The sequence below is a fragment of the Nicotiana tomentosiformis genome, chromosome 7 (assembly GCF_000390325.3).
Source record: "Nicotiana tomentosiformis chromosome 7, ASM39032v3, whole genome shotgun sequence".
Lineage (NCBI taxonomy): Eukaryota > Viridiplantae > Streptophyta > Magnoliopsida > Solanales > Solanaceae > Nicotiana > Nicotiana tomentosiformis.
This window is the reverse complement of record NC_090818.1, coordinates 42,136,550-42,151,868: the sequence shown is the minus strand read 5'-3', so window position 1 is coordinate 42,151,868 and position 15,319 is coordinate 42,136,550.

The window sequence follows — 15,319 nt, the reverse complement described above, 5'->3', positions numbered from 1 at the left end:
TCATCAGAGTCTGTCATCTCTCAGTGAACTTCCAGCCCCGAGTACGCTCCGTGCACCATCAGTTCAAGGATCATATGTACCATGTCCTTCTGGTAGTTATTCTGGTTCCCGAGTTCCGCCTTAGAACTTGCCATCATTCTTCGAGATTGAGTGCTATGAGTGTGAAGAACTGGGCCATGTGAGGAAATATTGTCCCCGCCGTACGCGAGGTCCAGTTCAATAGAGAAGTCAGGCTACTACTTCTGCACCAGTTGCTCCACCACCCGCTCAGCCAGCTCAGGGTGGAGCTAAGTCAGCTAGGGGTCACCCAAAAGGGGGAGGCCGATCCGGTGGTGGTCAGGGCCGATTCTATGTTTTTCATGCCAGACCAGATGTTGTTCCTTTAGATGCAGTGATCACAGGTATTGTCTCAGTGTGCCATAGGGAGGCATCTATATTATTTGACCCCCGCTTTCACATATTCGTATGTTTTATAATATTTTTGTTCATTTTCTGGATATGCCCCGTGAGTTCTTAGTTTCACCTGTTCATGTATCTACGTCGATGGGCGATACTATAATTGTGTACCGGGTGTATCGGTCGTGTGTGGAAATTATTAGGGGACGAGACCAGAGTTGGTATTTTATTGCTTAGTATGGTCAATATAGATCTGGGTATGGTGAGATATCAGATGTTTTGTTATATGGACTTGGGCCAAGTGGGGGAGTCTGCTATCTACGATTTGATTGCGCGATTATGTGCGGTATTGGTTTCGTTCCGAGGTATACTTGTGGATTAGTTATGACTTACAGAGGTTGAGATCGGGGATGATTTGAGTAAGAAAAATTCTGGAATGCGGGTTATATTGCACTTTATGAAAAATCATGAGATGATTAAATTGTTATTTTGAAGGATGTAGTGCGAACAGAATATGAATTTAATTGGTGGTCTTAAGGAAGAGTTACTTCTTTGGGGGCTTGTGTCTTTTGGCCCGTTCGAGCGATGCAATTTAGATTTGAGCATAGTGGGTGACTTTCGAAAGGGTTATAATGGATGCAATATGTATATGTGGCAATTAAAAAAAAAATCGAATTCGTACATCGCTATAACCAGTTATTTACATTGGATGGTGTTGGAACTTGCGGTAATTATGTATGACTATGGATTCTACATTTTTAATATAAGAAAGGAAAGAGAAACAATTTTAAATTCACATAAAGTATTTTCAGAGTAAGTATTATAGTTGTGGTACTTTTGTGGTGCTTAAGAAGAATATAATGGCATATGGACCTTAGGACTGTGTGATTTCATTTTGGGATGTCTTATATTGAGCTTTGTGTAAGGGTAGTAGTGTTTTGATAAGGAGAAACGTCAACTTGAGGGTAATTCAGGAGAACCTCTGAGAAAATAGGACCACTGGGTAGTAGGCTAGACCAGTATGGTAATGGCATGCTCAGTTCTTTTGGGTAATAATGATGTGGAAGCTTTACAGATATTTTGTTGGCAATATTTTTGGGTTTTGGTGAACAACGTTGCTTGGACGAGATAAAGGAAATTAGTTCTGATAGCTTGATTAGGTGAAAATGGATTTCAAAGTGTTCTTAATGGTTTCTACCATGGTTTGAACCGGATATTTTCTACCGGTGTGGAGAACGTGTTGTGCATTGTGATTTTCTTCTGGAAAGAAGCAAGAGAAAAGTTTCCAACTAATAGGGTATGTAATTTGCTGGTGACTCAGAGTTTATAATGAGATTTTCGTGCTTTTCACGTGATAGATGTGGTGTGTTGTGAGGGATTTAGATTTATATGTATGAGGTGGCAGTTTATTCTTGAAAAGAAGATCACAAATTCTGAACGGAATGGTCAGTGTTATATATTTAGATGAATGTTATAGTTGCTCGGTAATCCCTGAGAAGGGTGTGCGGTTGAAAGGGGCATTATGTTTTGATTTACAGATGTTCATTGGTATTACGGTACTCTCCTGGTTGATAGACTATTGATATTTAAATTATTGATATTATTGGCACGTGAGTTGTCCGTGCAGGTTCAGATATTGATACTATAGCATGTGAGTTATCCGTGCGAGTGATCTTAATGTGAGCTCTAGAAGAGCTGGTTACTGTTATTAAACTTGTGCGTATTGGTTCTACTATATATAATGAGCTTATAGCATTACAGTTGTGGTGGTGCTTGTTGAACTTATAATACGGTTCTCTACTTTGAGACATTTTCCATTTTTGGGTACAAGGTTGCGAGTTGTGTAGTATGTTAAGTGATTATATCTGGGGTTATAGTTATGGCTTTATACAGCTTGTTCAAACTCATACAGCGTGTAAATGTGAGATTCAGGTTTTCTGAATGTTGGAAATTGAATTCCAAGGTTTATGGGCCAAGATTGAAGTAATGATTTTCAATTATATTGTGTTGTTAGGCCTATACAATTTACACAGAATATGGTGACGTGGGATCATCCCCGGGTACGTGCGTGGTAAGATGTAATAGTGATTTGATGGCTTGGACTCTTGGTACGTTCGAGGACGAACGTATGTCTAAGTGGGGGAGAATGTAACGACCGGGCTGGTCATTTTGAGTATTACATCCATGTTCCCCCATTTACTGCTCAATTTATGCTTTACAGTCATTTTAAGACTTACCAGGTTAGTTGGTTCGGGTCCGGAGGGAATTCGGAGTGAAATGAGACACTTAGTCTCATAATTGAAAATTTTAAGTTAGAAAAGTTGATCGGATATGGACTTATGTGTAAATGACCTCGGATTTGAATTTTGATGATTCCAATAGCTCCATATGGTGATTTTGTACTTGGGAGCATGTCCGAAAAATTATTTGGAGGACGGTAGAGGAATTAGATTTGAAATGGCGAAAGTTGAATATTTGGGAAGTTTGACCAGGGAGTTGACTTTTTGACATCGTGGTTGGAATCCGATTCTGAAAATTTGAATACCTCTGTTATGTTATTTATGACTTGTGTGAAAAATTTGAGGTCAATCGGACATGATTTGATAGGTTCAGGTGTCGTTTGTAGAAATTGTATGTTTCAAAGTTCATTAGGCTTGAATCTATGTGTGATTCGTATTTTTAGCATTGTTTGATGTGATTTGAGGCTTCGACTAAGTTCGTATGATGTTTTAGGACTTGTTGGTATATTTGGTTGAGGTCCCGAGGGTCTCGTGTGAGTTTCGGGGTGGTTTCGGACCATTTCTAGGCCATTTTAAATTGCTGGTTTTTGTCCACAGAGGTGTGAATCACGATCGTGAACATCAGGTCGCGTTCGCGAAGAGTAAACAGCAGTTTGGGGCCTGGTGAATAGAGATCGCGGAAGCTATTTCGCGATCGTGTAGAACAAATCTCTGCTGCACTGACCCGACTTTGAAAGCTTATATCTCGCAATTTATAAGGAATTTGGAGATGATCAAGAACTGAAAGTTGTAGCTCTTTGGGTCTAGTTTTCAATAAGGTTAACCATTTGTCATTTAGAATTGTGTACAAAAAGTTATGATGGATACACTATAGGCTATCTGGGAAGAGTTTGGAAATTCTCTGTTGCACAGGGCTGACTTTGGAAGCTTATATCTCGCAATCTATAAGGAATTAGGAGATGAGAAACAAATGAAAGTTATAGACCTTGGTGTCTAGTTTATAGAAAGATAAACCAATTGTAATTTGGAGTTTTTTTACAAAACCTTATGACCATTATACTAGAGGTTGTCTGGAAGAGCTGGGAATTTGTTCTTCGCGATCGCGAAAGGCAAATTTTGGGCTGGAAATTTTTGTGTTTCGCGATCGCGAAGAATAAATGACTGGACAGAAGATAAAATCATGGGTTTTAGTTTCTTTCTTCATTTTTCGGATTTTGGAGCTCGGATTGGACGACTTTGGAGAGGAAATTTTCCACACAACTTGGGGTAAGTGTTCTTGACTCCCTTGTGTGATTATATTCCATGAATTAATCTTCGTTTTCGGCGTTATATTATTGATTTTTCAAGAGAAATCGGAGGAATTTCTACAACTTCATAAAAATAAATTTTCAAGATTTGAACACCGATTTGGAATTGGATTTGAGTGAAATTAGTATGGTTGAACTTGTAATTTGATGGGTTATCGAATTTTGTGAGTTTCGTCGGATTCCGAGACATGGGCCCCACGGGTGAGTTTTGAGCTAAATTTCGGATTTTGTTGGAAAATTAGTATTTTATTATGGAATTAATTTCAATAAATTTTATTGGTTGAATCGAATAATTTGTGGCTAGATTAGAGTCATTTGGAGAAAAATTCACGAGGCAAGGGGCCTAGCGGAGTAAAGAATTATACGGTTTGAGGTAAGTAACACTTCTAAACTTGGTTCTAAGGGTATGAATCTCCGAATTTGGTATGATATAAATTGTTTGAAGGTGACACACACGATAGGTGATGAGCAGGTGGACGTGCACCATATAAATTGTATCTTGAATAAATCCTGTGCAGTTGTAAGATTAATGAATCATGTTATTATCTGAACATTCTCCATGTGTTAGAGAAATTGAGCTGAGGCTCCTATTAAAGATCATGTTTAGATTAGGTGCCAATATTTTGGGACCCATGGGGTCGTGTTGCTGTTGAATTAATTATTCAAAAATATACATTTCACACTCAGTAATATTTATCCGTTATGAGGATATTTATGGGATTGAGCTGCGCGATGCATCAGGCCATAATGACTTTATACATTATTATTATATGGATCAGGGCTGCCCGCCTGCAGCAGGCCTTATAGGCTTTACTATTTTATGGATCGGGGCTGCCCGCCTGCAGCAGGCCTTATAGGCTTTACTATTATACGGATCGGGATTGCCCACCTGTAATAGGCCATATTGGCTTTATATAGCGCTTGGGCTGAAAGAGCCTCTCTGGAGTCTGTACACACCCCTAGTGAGCGTAGATGATTATGTATATCCGGGATGGATTTTCCAGGGCATGGACTTGCCTTACTTATTTGTATTGTAATGAGTTTACCTGGACATGGATCTTGTCCATATCATTTATATTTGGGGATAAATTATCCCAGGGCTGGATTGGCCTTATATGGTACTGGGTGACTGATTGTCAGTCGATGTGTATTTATATACGGGTTGGAATACCCTGGGCTGGATTGGCCATAAACAGTATTGAGTGACCGAATAATTTGTGACCAGTATTACATGAGGTCTTTCTACTGAGATGTCATATTTCTCATATCATGCAATATTGATCTATTTCACTTGTACTGAGTTTAACTGTTAATTTTGAAAGCATTCCTACATTTTGTACCATTATTTATACTGGACTGTACCTACAGAGCTCGTCATTGCTTTCATCCCAGAGGTTAGTCTTGTTACTTATTGAGTTAGTTGTACTCATACTACACTTTGCACCTCGTGTGCAGATCCAGGTGCTCCCGGATACGACGGCTGCTAGAATTCAGAGTTATTTCTGTTGGAGACTATCAAGGTAGCTGCTTGACGACCACATACTTGATTCCCTTCCTGTTTAGTTATTGTATTATTCTATATTTCAGACACTACTTTTTATCAGTCAGACTTTGTATTCATTTAGATGCTCATGTACTTAGTGACACCATGTTTTGGGAGTATTATATTTGAAATTGTGAGATTTCTTCCACTGAATTTAATTATTTTATTTTTAAATTTAGAAAATATGGTGGGTTTTTTGAGATTTTCGGCTTTCCTAGTATTGAGATAGGCGTCATCACGACAGGTGAGATTTTGGGTCGTGACATTATATGATTTAACTTATATGACAATCCCTGAAGGATTTAAATTTCTTAAAGCATATAGAATTCTTGGTTATGAAGTACTACATCTTAAGTGCAATTTGTACACATTTGTATCTTGCTATAACTATGAGCATGATAATGTGATAGCGAAGATTTTCAAGGTACAATATATTCATTGGAGTTAATATGGCTGATTGATTCATCAAATCTCTGTCGACATCAACCTTCAAGAAGCTAGTGCACAAGATTGGAATGTGAATGCTCAAAGATGTGAATTGATTATCTCATCAGGGGGAGTTAATACGCATTGTACTCTTTTTCCCTTGGAAGGTTTTGTCTCACTGGGTTTTCTTTGCAAGGTTTTTAACGAGGCAACCAAAAGGCGTATTTCTAAACATGTGTTCTCTTTTTCTTTCTCTAAAAATTTTTTTCCACTGGGTTTTATTCTAGTTAAGGTTTTAACGAGACACATTATCTGTTGAATAAACATTCAAGGGGGAGTGTTATAAATAGTATTTTATTTATGATGAATGTCTACTTTTAGAGAGATTTTATAGTTTGTTACTTGGTGGCTAAGTCACCTTTTCACTATAAATAGAAGGGTTCTATTCCATTGTAATTCATCCAAATCAATAAAAATTCTCTCTTTCTACTTTTCTATGCAATGATCTTCTTCTTCTTTTATTATTTTATAACAATAAAAAAGTTTTCATTGAGTTTTTGTTTACTTATTGTTGAAGTTTTGCAAAAATGTAAAGTTATAAACTTGTATGCCTACATTTTATTTTTTTGATAGAAAACTTAAAGATGGTTGTAACTATCGCAAACTTTTCAATATATCATTACAAAAGAATAATTAGAAAATCAATATATCTATATAAAAAAGGGAATGCATAAGGTGACTTGGCATCTCTCCTAGGCCAAGAATCCTATTTTTCTTTTATCTCCTTTTTATGATTTTTTTTTACTTTATTCTCTTCATCAATTTCATTTTTAAAAGATTAAAAGTTACTTCAAAAATTCTCTTTATTGCACCTCATCCCAAAAGTCACTTGAATTTTTTTTTTCCTCATTTTCCTTGCATTTTTCACTCATTCTTTTTATTTAATTATTCTTGACAAATTCCAAAATCATTAGTATTGGAGGAACCGTTAATGGATGTGCAGAGTCCAAATGTCACTATTAAAAGCCACGACCGTTTCTCAAGAGTCCCAAAGTATATCACAAACCCAAAATACCGAGTGTCTAAGTAGTGACCTCTGCATACTAGACTTTATATTTTGATTTAATTGTTTGTTGTGCTCATCTTATTAAGATTATTGATATTGAGGCATCAATTCAATGACCAATACAGGAAAACTTGCAGTTATTAGCTAACTAAAGAAAATTAAATATACAGAGTGTCACTGATTGGTCATTGGTGATATTAGACAGATTACTCTTTCGACGAATAATATGACCTTCTATAACTTTTATTGTGCTTTAGATGGCGAAGATTTATATGCAAGGCATATGATTCATCATCCTTTTTAATTTGAGCTTGTATTTGGATTACTGACAAAGTTAGATGCATAGATTTGAATGTTACATGATTGCAGGAATTCAAAGAGAATTCGAGGATCGTAGCACTGCTTCAGGATTAACTCGAGAAAAGCAGTAAAGAATGTCAAGTCACACAAGAAGAAGAAGAAGAAGAAGAAGAAGAAGAAGAAGAAGAGAGAGATGAAGAAGAACATAGAGGATTTAGGGAGAAGTTTGTGTAATTGTTTTTTATATGAAAAATGTAGATTACAATTCCTTTATGTACTGATTCATGTATTCCAAATGGTAACTAGATTCTTTCCTAACAGAATTCTATTATACTAACTACCCAACTGACAGTAACTAACTTTCTCTCCCCCTAACTAACTTTTAACTAACTAACTAACTAACTAACTTGTCTTCATTTCTCGATTCTTCTGCAGTTGAGCTGGCTTCTCTAAAATCATGTATCAGTACTTCCCCCAATAGAAGATCCTTGACCACAAGGATCAAAAGAAGGAAACCTCGTTTGTAGGACAGTAACAAACTCCCAAGTAGTAGCTTCATTAGGGAGCCCTTGCCATTTAACTAAAACTTGTGCAACAACTTTGTTTCCTTTCTTCACCATTCTTCTTTGTAAGATGACTTCAGGATCAGGACAATAGGGACTTGCCAAATCAAGAATATGAGGGTAAGAAATCTGAGATGGAATCTCATATGATTTTTTCAACAGTGAAACATGCACTGTGGGGTGGATCTGAACTCCAACAGGAAGCAATAACGTATAAGCAACTGAACCCACCCTTTTAAGAATCTAAAAAAGGCCATAGTATTTAGAAGCTAACTTATGGGAGGAATGGTTGGATATAGTCACTTGCTTGTATGGCTGAACTTTAAGATAGACCCAATCACCAACCTCAAATTGTCTATCACTCCTATGGGCATCTGCTTGTTGTTTCATTCTGTGTTGAGCTCTTGTTAGATGGTGTTTCAGTAGCTGTAGCTTTAGTTACCTGTTGATCAAGGTGTTATCAACTTCAGCTGAAGCTGTCTCTCCTGGCAAGTAGGGTAAATGTAAGGGGGTGGCCGACCATATAATGCTTCATAAGGGGTGGTTTGTATGGGTGAATGAAATGAGGTGTTATACCAATACTCAACCATAGGCAAATAAGAGTACCAATTAGTAACATCTTCATTGCAGTAACACCTTAAGTATGTCTCCAAACGTCTGTTCAATACCTCAGTCTGTCCATCAGATTGAGGATGGTATGAAGAAGATGTATTCAATTGAATTCCTTGTAATAAGAATAGCTCTTGCTAGAAATTACTAAGGAAGACAACATCTCGATCACTAGTAATAGTATCAGGGAGACCATGTAACCTCACCACAGTGTCTAAGAACACTTGAGCTACTGATTGAGCAGTATAAGGATGCTTCAGTAGAATGAAATGACCATATTTGCTAAGCATGTCCATCACTACTAGTATAACCTCATAGCCTTTTTATTTAAGAAGTCCATCAATGAAATCCATACTAATTTGAGACCAAACTACATATGGAATAGGTAAGGGTTGTAACAACCCTGAATAAGCAGCCAAGTCAGATTTATTCTTTTGGCAGATATCACATTTCTGCACAAAGTCTTTTACCTCCTTCCTCATGTTTTTCCAGTAGAATAGTGTGAGTAGTCTCCTTAAGGTAGCTTCAACACCTGAATGCCCCCCTTGATGAGTTCCATGCTTCTCAATTGTGGCTCCTTGCCTATCACTAGTCTGCCTTTTATTCTTAGTTGGCCTTGAAATCATGTGAACTGCTTGTGAGTATGTGGATCATCTTGGAGTTCTTCAATGAGTTACTTCAGCTCCTGATCAGAGTTCCAACTATCAGCTATAGCTTGGAAAAGTTCAGTATCACCAGGTGAAATCATCAAAGCCAATAATTCAGCTCCAGTTACCCTATAGAGGGTATCAGCTACCTTATTCTCCACTCCCTTATTGTACTCTATTGAGTAGTCAAATGACATTAATTTGGTGAGCCACAATAGTTGGGAATTAGTGTGTAATATTTGCTCCATAAGGTACTTTAAGGCCTTTTGATCAGTTCTGATGATGAATTTCTGTCCCAACAAATACTGTGACCATTTAGTTACTACATGTATTATTGCCAACAATTCTCTATCATATACAGATAGAGTTGCATGCTTTGGTGATAAATCTTTGCTAATAAAAGCTATGGGTGCCACTCCTGCATAAGTACTGCTCCAATACCATAGCCGATGGCATCCGTTTCTATAATGAAGGTCTTGGTAGTATTTGGCAAGGCTAGAATAGGAGCTTGAGTGAGAGATTTTTTTCAAAGCTGCAAAAGTTGCATCTGCTGAAGTCGACCACTTGAACCCATCCTTCTTAGTTAAGTGAGTTAGGTTTTTGCAAATCACCCCAAAACTCTTAATAATTCTTTTATAATAATCACCTAGGCCTAGAAATCCCCTAAGCTGCTTGAGGGTTGTTGGTGTAGGCCAATCCTGGACTGCTTTTATCTTTTGAGGATCAGTAGACACTCCTTCAGGTGTGATGAAGTGTCCTAAATACTCAATCCTCTACACCCCAAATAAACACTTGCTCCTCTTTGCCAAGAGCTGATGTTTACTTATTTCCATAAAAATAGACTTCAAATGAGTTAAGTGGTCTTATATAGTGCTGCTATATATGAGAATGTTATCAAAGAAAACCAGTACATGTTTCCTAAGAAACTTTTGAAAACAAAGTTCATCAATCCTTGAAAAGTTGCAGGAACATTTGATAGGCCAAATGGCATTACCAAATACTCAAAATGTCCAGAATGAGTTTTGAAGGTAGTCTTAGGCACATTTTCCTTTGCCATTCTGAGCTGATGATATCCAGACCTTAGGTATATTATAGAGAAAACCTTAGAACCCCCAAGTTCATCTAACAAGTCTTCCATAATAGGGATAGGAAACTTATTCTTGACAATATGCTTATTCAAATCTCTATAGTCGACACACAACCTCCATGACTCATCTTTTTTACCTACTAATACCACCGGTGAAGCAAAAGGACTGCAGTTAGGTTGAATGATACCTTGGTCCAGCATCTATTGTACAAGACTCTCAATAATATCCTTCTTAACTGAAGGATACCTATAGAGCCTTATATTTACAGGTTTAGTACCATTTTGTAAAACAATCTTGTGATAAAAAATAACCCTAGAAGGAGGTAATTCAATAGGTTCTTCAAATAATCCAGAATAATCAGCTAGCAATTATACTAGCCTATTATCTGTCTCAGGTTCCTCTTTAGCCTTAATAGCATGCCACCGTTCTTCTGTCTTTCCCATAGGAACCACTTGTATCATGCACAGTTGAGATAGATCCCCTGTATGTTTGACCAATTTCTCATCTTCCAGTACCTTCACTTGATTACCAGCACCTCTGAGAAGGTGTTTCCTTCCTTTATACCAGAACTCCATAGTCAACTTCCTAAAATTCATCTTAATATTCCAAGTGTTAGTAGCCATTGTACTCCTAACACTACTCCATGTGAGCCTGAAGGTAGCAGCAAAAACTCTGCTAAAAACTCAGCACCTTGCAGCAACCAAGTAATTATGCATACCCTATCTACCATCATATTTCTATTAGCAACAACTACTAATTGGGGTTTAGTAGACTGGATTGTACACCCTAAGTGCTTAACCAATTTAGGGTCTATAAAATTATGTGAACTATCAGTATCAATCAATATACTTAGGGCCTTCTTTGCATGATAACCAGTAACTTTTAAGGTTTTGTACCCCTGTGAACCATTCAAAGCATGGATGGAAATTTCCATTTGTTCCATACATTGAGATGATTCTAGTTGATCCATTCCCTCTTGAATTTCTAACTCTTGTTCTTCCTCTGTATGAGACCTTTCCTCTAAATCTTTTAGTTCTAATAGATATAACTGTTTTGAGCTATTACATCTATGTCCTGGTACATACTTTTCATTACAGAAGTAACACAACCCCCTTGATCTCTTTTCATTCATCTCATCTATGCTTAATGCTCGCTTAGTAAACCCCTTAGTATAGGTAGAACTACCAGAATTAGGAGTTGGTAATAGAGGCTTACCACTACTGCCTTGTGTTGCATATCTCTTGGTTGAAGGATTGGTTGTATAAGTAGGTTGTTTAGTTGCAACCAAGTAGACTTCTTGCATCATTGCAATTCTATACACTTGAGATAGAGTTGTTGGATTAGTCAGCTTAACAACAATATTCAACTCATGCTTCAGACCCCAATAAAATAACTGATTGCATTTTCTTGAGATAATCTCACCCTATTCAAATTCTTTCAAAGATAGCTTGGTATTCCTTCACACTTCCAGTTTGCTTAATCTTTTTGATTTCTTCCATTGGATCATCGAAATCAGCTCCAAACCTTTCAGCTAATGCCATAACATACTCATTCGAAGTGGCAGGTTGTAGGTACTGCATGTACCTCATGAAAGAGAGATGCCATTGTATAGCTTCTGTCATGCCCCGACCTAGGAGCGAGACTGGCACCTGGTGCCTCAACTAACCTGGTGTACCAAATTGCGACTAAGGGACTCTGAACATATAATGTCATAATTTGGCCATGGGTCCACCTTGCAAGACAATTTGCGAAGAAAAATATAAACTGAATGGAAACTAGCGCTGACTAAACATCAATATAAAGTTGGGCCGACAAGGCCGTCATAACTACTACAACTGACAAACCACCAAAATATACATACCAGGCCTACAAGCCCAACATAGTGTACTAACTGACATGATATGTCTACAAGCCTCTACTGATGGATATATTATGATCGAAACAAGGCCCTGACCTACTCATAACATATATACATACATACATATAGACGATGTACACGAAAACCTAGACCCGATAACTCCGAAGGACGTGGAGCATACCTATAAGCTGAACTCTAGAAACACCTACTGAGGAGGTCTACCCCTTTATCTATCTTAACCGGCACGCATGAAATGCAGCGTCCCTAGAAAAGGGACGTCAGTACAAAATAATATACCGAGTATATAAGGCAATAACATAACTGAAAGTTGAAACTGAACTGATAATATAATAACTGAAATTAATTGGGAGTCAAAGATGATCTGGCTTAGTATATATAACTGCTCTGCCATAGTAGGCTCGCTCATAGGCTCTCGGACATACAAGGCTATGTATCTCGACCATGCTGGGCTCGCTCATAGGCGCACGACCATAGTAGGCTCGGTATATAACTTTCCATCTGATTAGAGGTTGCCCAATAGGGGCCTGCCCATTGATTATAGCTCGATGGTAATGAAAATACTGTAATACTGTATATATAGGCTTGCTGCTCTCTTGAGTGGAAGAAGACAATACTATATTGAATATAGAGTCTCGATAAGGAATAATATTGTAACTTATGAGACTAGAATAGTGTGAATAAATTCATGAATACGAACTTCTCTTTATGTCTCATTACTAACACATGTAGCTACGAGATCATGCCAAAATGAAGGAAGGCTTAGCCTTAACATACCTTATCACACTCTTTCCAATCACCAAGTTGAACTCGCCTCTTCTCACCTTAATCTACAATAACGATAATAATCCTATCATTAAGTTATGAAATGTATAACTATCGCACAACGAACGACATGCTTATTTTGTACTAAAACGGACAACATCTCCCCTATAATCCTTACTTCTTCTAAATTCAAGATAACACCAACAACACCCAAAAAAACAATAAAAACATATATATATATATATATATATATATATATATATATATATATATATATATATATATATATATATATTATTTTCCAACCTTATGTACACCACACAATACTACAAAACAGCCCAACACACCCCCAATCTCTTCATACACAAAACAACCACCGTAGTAGTATCAACAACCCCGAAAATGTTACGACGAACGATCAGCCAAACATCCTGCATTTATGTGGTGTTTCTCAACACCCTTCCTCCTCCAAAACTCCACAAAATAGTAGTAAATCATGCAGCCCAACAACAACACCAAACAGTCCACAAAACAATCCATAAAACAGTCCGCTACAAGTGAATAACTCGAACTCACGGCTTCCGATCACCGTCCCGTGAGTTCTTACAAATATAGAACAACTTACCATGCACCTACAACTGTAAAGAATGGATGAAAGAGAGCAGTAAACTTACCTTATTTGTGGGATAACTCAGCTCCTATCTTGGTTCTTCAAACTATAGGCTTTACCTCCAATTAGAACTTGAAAGGGAGAGAAAATCAATTGGGGTTTGTGGGAAATGTTTGGGAGGATTTTTGCAGAGATTAAGTCTGGTTATTTTTCCCTATTATCATTCTAATATATGAAGGGGATAGGCCTTTAAAAAGGCCTCTTTGACCGACCCGAACTGGCCCAGTTTTGGACGACCCGAACTGGCCCAGTTTTTGATTCTCGTTTAAGTAAGTAGGTGGTAGTCTGCGCAGTCTCGCAAAAATGCTCATATCTCTCTACTCCGATATTGTATTGACAAACGGTTTAATGCGTTGGAAAGTAGACTCATAGATATTTAATGTGATGGGTGGAAAATCCCATAACTATAAGTATATTGGGAGAAAATCACAGTTACGTTTGACCCAAAGTTTCAATAAAACTTATGAACATAACTTGTGATGACTTTCATTGACTTTTGTTCCACCACTCGCTTGACTTCAAAACATAACACCTGTCATACGAATAACATAACTCGTAAAATAACCTTCTTATCATGTAAAATACCCTAGTCTCATCCCAAAAGTACAACATGCTATAACATTCCCAATTTGTCGGCTTTCGACGAAACATTATTTTCTTTAATTCCTTTAGCTTCTAAACCTTCCAACCCTCTTTGTACTTGTTGTTCATGATATTCAATATTTGTAACTTCCGAGGTAACATGATTAACTTGCTTTATATATTTTCAAAGATGATCTCATTTTTGGGTCCTGCATTAGTTTGCTCACGACGCAGTTTTACGTACAAAATATTATTGGGTGTAACATCATTCCCCCCGGGAACATTCATCCTCGAATGTTTACTTTTACAGACTTTGGAAAACTTTTGCCAGAGTTTCCTCCGTACACTAGACTATAACCAACTTGCATGCAGCCAGAAAACATACTATGCATTCCACACATGGCCAATGTCTATAAATAACAACACTTTGCCTAAAAGAGTCGTAAATCATAAATACTGATAGTCAGAAAATAAGAGCTTACCTAATGACCTACTAGCCTGAATAGAATTGTGCTGTAGCATCCAATCTCGAGCCATATCTTCAGTTTGAAATAGGTGGGGATATTTATACTTCATTTCTTCCTCCGCTTCCCATGTCATCTCTTCCACATTATTGCTTCTCCATAAAACCATCACGGAGGCTACCTCCTTATTTCGTAGCTTGCGAATTTGTCGGTCTAAGATGGCAACTGGAATTTACTTGTATGACAAGTCCTCCATAATTTGTACATCATCCGTGGACACCACTCTGGTAGGATCGCCAATGCACTTCCGTAGCATAGATACGTGAAACACCGGATGGACTGACTCCAATTCTGAGGGAAATTCTAACTCATAAGCTACTTGGCCCACTCTCCAAATAATCCTGTAAGGCCCAATATACCGTGGGCTAAGATTGCCTTTCTTGCCAAACCTCATCATGCCCTTCATAGGGGATACTTTTAAGAATAACCAGTCATTAACCTTAAACTCTAAGTCTCATCGCCGCACGTCAGAATATGACTTCTGGCAACTCTGAGCTATCAATAGTCACTCCCGGATAAGCTTTACTTTCTCTACGGCCTGCTGAACAAGGTCTGGCCCGTGTAACCCAGATTCTCCAACATCAAACCACCCTATAGGAGATCTGCACTTACACCCATACAAAGCCTCATACGGAGCCATCCGGATACTGGAGTGGTAACTGTTATTATATGCAAACTCGACAAGAGGTAGATGTTCATCCCAACTTCTTTTAAAAT